The sequence below is a fragment of the Marmota marmota genome, unplaced genomic scaffold (genome assembly GCF_001458135.2).
Source record: "Marmota marmota marmota unplaced genomic scaffold, marMar, whole genome shotgun sequence".
NCBI classification, from domain to species: domain Eukaryota; kingdom Metazoa; phylum Chordata; class Mammalia; order Rodentia; family Sciuridae; genus Marmota; species Marmota marmota.
In genome coordinates, this window is record NW_026000174.1 from 26,376,119 (window position 1) to 26,381,837 (window position 5,719).

Sequence of the window (5,719 nt, forward strand, 5' to 3'; positions counted from 1 at the left end):
ATGGTCCACTATGCTTTGAATGTAATACTTGCTGCTCTGCCACTGCAATTTATTTTTAAAATGCCCTGCTCCTCCTTAATCTCTCCCTATCCCTAATCTCAGGGAAAATAGTATTACCTTTCTTCCCCATTTTAGGCAGTTATCTGTCCCTGAACACACACCTACAATAGACTTTGGGGATGGTACCAGAATATCTCCCAAAGTAACTAGTGAATTACAACACCGGACAGTGAATATGTGAAATGTAGCCTTTAAAAACCCCCTGTTCCTGCTGATGGGCAGAAACAGCCTTTGGGACAGGCATTCCCTTTGCTTCTCCTTTGCTAGCAAAGCAATAAGACTTCTTTTTCCTTTTTCTCAAAACTGTGTCCTTGTTATTGGATTGGCATGGGGGATAAGGACCAAGCTTTTGGCAACACTTTGTTAAAGAAAAGAACAATGTATGATGAAGTGTTTTACCATATATTGAGAACAGTTAATGTAAAGGACGATGGAAAAGCTCCATAAACTCAACAAGCCCAAACAACTGTTTACCTGTCCGAGATTTTATTAGCAGGACCATAGTGGCCAGTCGCAGAGGAGAAGGGAGGAGAGAGAGAGGAGAGGGGGGAAGAGGGAGGAGAGGGGAGGGGAGGGGAGGGGAGAGTAGGAGAGAGTAAGACTAAGAGAACGAACAGGGTATTGATATTTATATGGGCTTAACACAGGATGAGGAGGAGCAAGGCGAGTGGGCTGTTACTTCTTCATTGGCTGAGAGTTCACTCCACTTCAGGGATTGGAGGTGTGCCATTCAAAGTTCACGCCATGCACAGGGATTGGAGGTGATGGTTCGCGCGCCTTCAGTGCGTCATGGACCTGAGATCCCGGAAGAGAAGCACTCCGGGCGCCATCTTTACCAACGGTTAATATTTGCACAAGACAAAAAGATCAATTGATTAATATAAAAACCCAGAAGTACTGTCAAGCATACATGTACTCTTGGTTTACAACAAAGGTAGCATTACTGAAAGGTAGACTAAAAAGTATGTCTTTTTTTATAAAAGGAGAAACAATAACTGAGAAAATTAATATTCTTGTGGGTGAAGCCAAAATTAGGCAGTCAGTGTAGATAGATAAATGGAGTCGGCCAATTTTGAGCAAGTCTGGGAAGTTGGAGAATGTCCCCTGAGGTATCTTATCAAGAATCTGCCCCTACTCCACCCTATTGCCAAGGTAACCTGTCCCAGGAATTTCCCCTCCCTATAGGGAGCTATAAGGTTGTTATTGAAAGAATCCTCCAAGCAAGACAATTCGCCGGGGAGAATTCCAATTTTATTGCAAAAGGCTGTGTGCTTATATAGATCTAAGGAGAGATGGCAGGGCTTAGATAAATGGCCACCCGTTTATTGGCAAGTTCTTCCAGATATCAGTTCCGGAGCCCAGGAATTAGTTCTTATTGGGGCTAAGTTTCCCCACCAGCGAGATTTAAAATTGGCGCCGGCAGGAGAGTTCACACCAGCAGGAACTTTTCGCACCACTGCAGAAAAAGGGGAAAGTAGGAAGAAAAGGTCCTTAGGCACCATGTTGGGGTTTTTCTCTGGGGTGCGGCTGCCGTTATACTTTTCCCAACAGTTATTGTGTCCTTGTCTACTGCATCCTGCCCTCCCCGCTTCAGCCCACCTATTTCCCACCTTTTGGCCACATCACCAAGCATTCCTGGGCCTAGTCAAGTCTGCAGGAAGGAGAAAGATAAGGGGGGAAAGGCTGGAGAACAAAGGAAGCCTAGGACACATAAAAAGGGCAGAACACCTTGCTTCTTGGAATACCATGGTACCAGCTATGGCCCCCTTCTTCCTTGCAGGAGAAGTCTATATTACCCCTTTTTAAATAAACCCTGCTTCATATGCTTGCCTCAGCGTGCTTCTCTAATGTTCAAACTTCAATATGTAGGAAAGTAGGACTTGTCATAACCAGCGGTATCATGGGGAAAAAAAACTTGGTCTCTACCTTGCACCTATACAAAAATCAATTTCAGTTGGATTATATATATAAATGTAAAAGGCAAAAAAAATAGTGCTCCTAGAAGATAACATAGAAGAATATCTATTACTTAAAGGTAACTCTGAGTTCTTAAATTGAACACAAAAACACAATTATAAAAGGTTGAGAATTTTGACTACATTAAGAATCTTACTAGCCAAAGGATAAGTGAAATGACAAGACCCAGATGTACTACTGTTTTCTTTTTCTTTTTTAACACTTTTGAATTGTCACATGCTAGGCAAACACTCTCCCCCTGAGCCATAACCCCAGCCCCTGTTTTCTTTTAACATAACAAAACATATGAGGCCAGATACTTTATAAAGAAAAGATGTTTATTAACTCCCGGTTCTAATGGTTTAAGGGCATGGCACAGGCAGTGGTTTGGCCCTGGGGAATCCTCATGGAAGGTGGCATCACAATGACAGTGTAAAAGAGAGGGTTCACATGGCAACACAAGAAACCAGAGAGAGGTGGAGTCCAGGATTGCTGTTTAACAACAATCCTGTGAGAACTAATCAAGGTTTTAGAAGAACTAAGTTGATTCCTTCCAAGAACAGGGCCCTCAATGGCCTAATTATTTCTCACTAAGCCTTAGTTCTTAAAGGTCCTACCACCTCATAACAGTTGCATACTGGGGACCAACCTTCCAAACCAAAACTTTGGGGGACAAACCACATCTAAACCACAGAAATAGATAACTTACAAAAGTGGGTGGGGGATGAGTCAGGAGGATTGCAATTTCAAAGCCAGCCTTGGCAACTTAAGGAGACTCTGTATTCAAAATGAAAAATAAAAAAGGGCTGGGGATTTCTCAGTGGTTGAGCGCCTCTGGGTTCAATTCCTGGTACAACAAACAAAAGAGTCAGTATTCAGAATACATAAAGGATGTTTATATCAATATCAAAAGACAAAGAGCATAAGAAAATGAAAATGAAAATTTAATAGGCACTACACTGAAGAAAATAATGTTCAATAAATATATGAAAAGATGTTGGGGCTGGGTATGTGGCTCAACTGGTAGTGCGCTCGCCTGGCATGCGCGGAGCGCTGGGTTCGTTCCTCAACACCACATTAAAAAAAATAAAAAATAAAGATGTTGTGTCCACCTAAAACTAAAAAATAAATATTAAAAAAAGAAAAGATGTTAAATTGCACGAGTAACCCAGGAAATAAAATTAAGAGAACAAGGTAGATACCCATCAGACTGGCACAATTTTTTAAGTCTCATGATATTTGGTATTGGTAAAAAATGTGAAACAAAAGGAACTTTCATACAGTACTATAGGCAGGAAATATAAACTGCTACTGAGAAACTGATGTGACTCCATTTTTGAAAATAAATAACAGCAGCTTCTACCTCAAGGCCTGTCCTAAGGAAGGGGGCATGACCCTTGTCCTTGGAAAAACCCACAGAGCCTTTCTAGGCACATACTCACCCTGCTGAATTGTTTGTCAGGAGAGATCTGCGGTGCCAGGTGTCCCTGACTCAGTTAGGCTAAGTGAGGACCCATAGCAACCCCCTAGCAACCTCCAATCAGCATGAGACAGGGAAAATACCTGGGATGCCAGATGACCCTCCAGTAGTTTACGGTGGTTGATAACATGTGGGAAACCAGGTAGTTTAGCCCGTACACCCCTCGAGGCTTAAACCAATCAGTTCAAAGGAATCCTCCTCTTGTACTAACCAATCACCCCTACCCAACTTGTTCCTGCCAGTGAATGTGCTAATCAATGTTAAGAGTTGTTGTTTGATTTTCCCGTGGTATGGAATGATTTGCTGTGTGATGTTGTGACGCATAGAGTATCCCCCAAAACCTATAAAATCTCACTGAACAAAGGACCAGGACTCACTCCCTGGGACTGCTGTGTCGAAACGGTTGTGAGTCCAGGCTCGAGCTTGCAATAAAGACTCTTGTGTGGGACTGGGGATGTGGCTCAAGTGGTAGCGCGCTCACCTGGCATGCATGCGGCCTGGGGATGTGGCTCAAGTGGTAGCGCGCTCACCTGGCATGCTTGCGGCCCGGGTTCGATCCTCAGCACCACATACAAAACAAAGATGTTGTATCCGCCGATAACTAAAAGATAAATATTAAAATTCTCTCTCTCTCTTTAAAAAAAAAAAAAAAGACTCTTGTGATTGCATCGGATTCAGCTCCTGGAGGTCTACTGGGGTCCCAGGAATGTGGCATTACAGTATCTCCTAGCAAAGGTGAATATGCATACACTATGAGAATCAGCAATTCTATTCTTAGCGCATATTCATTTTTTAAAAATCCTCACAGGTATAAGAGATAAGTGAAAGAATGCGCAGTGGGAATAATATAAAAAATATTAAAACAATCCCCAAATCCATCAAGAATAAATGCATAGATAAGCTGAATTTTACAATGAAAACAATACAATTGAAAAATCTAACTATGCATACCTGCATCAACAGGGATGAATCTCACAATATTAAGTGGAAAGTACAAAGTAATAATTTTGAATTTTACACACACACACACACATTCACACATAGTTTAAAAGTTGTGGCAAAGATGGATGACTCACTGCACAAAACTTGTGCTTTCCTAGTGTAGAGTTGTCATGTGGAAGTATCTAGTTAAAGACTACATGTCCCAACTGCTCTCAATCTCCTTTTTACACTATTAAGTATGTTTATAGGACTGTTATAATCAATATAAACAGATGACATCAACTTTTCCAGAACTGGCCCCCCAGATTTCACATTTCCAGCTAACTGGAATGGAACGACCCTATTGTGAGATGGTAGGAATGATGTCCCTCGCCATCTTGTGAACCTGTTTACCTGCTCAGTAATATAGCATCCCGGTAACCTTAATGTGAACAAGAAATAAAATCCTACTTAATTTAGGTGAATATACATTCAGGGTACATTGTTACAGCAATTTGATTATCCAAACTAATTTAGAAATGAGTACCTTAAATTGTATGCTGACTAGCAAACACCTAAAAATGAGGAGATTGAGCTTAACCATGGTGAATGGTAAGAAAATAGATGTCACAGACTGGAAAGACAGAGTTATGTGTAGGCAAACATTTGAAAAACTATTAGACTACCCAATCTAAAAAATAACATATATAGAACATATATGTATTCTTTTTTAAAAATATTTTATTTTTTAGTTGTAGATGGACACAATATCTTTATTTTATTTTTATGTGGTACTGAAGATCGAACCCAAGGCCTTGCATGTGCTAGGCGAGTGTTCTACCGCTGAGCCACAATCCCAACCCTATATGTATTCTTATATATGGAAAATAACACATACATATAGAAAAGCAAGAGAATAGGGATATACATAAAAATAAGAATATGGGCAAAAAGGTGTGTGTGATCAAAGAAGAATTTACAATAAAGTTCTAAGATACTGGCAATATTCTGTTACATAACCTGAGTAATGAGTAATGGCTGTTCATTTTATTTCCTTCTTTTAAAACTATATATAGAACTTCATCATTTCCAGCGGTGACATAAGCAGTTGGTCTCCTGGTAGGGGGGGTGAGGCACAGTTACCCGAGTCTCCTCAATTTGTCCTTGAGCCAGAGGGGAGAAGCCGGGCCGCCGCCAGCGCCCGGAGCAGGCCCAGCGGCTCGCCAGTGTGGTGACCGCGTGACCCCAATTGGAGAGGGGGCGGAGCGGAGCCACCACCCGCACCCGCAAGGTGGGCAGACC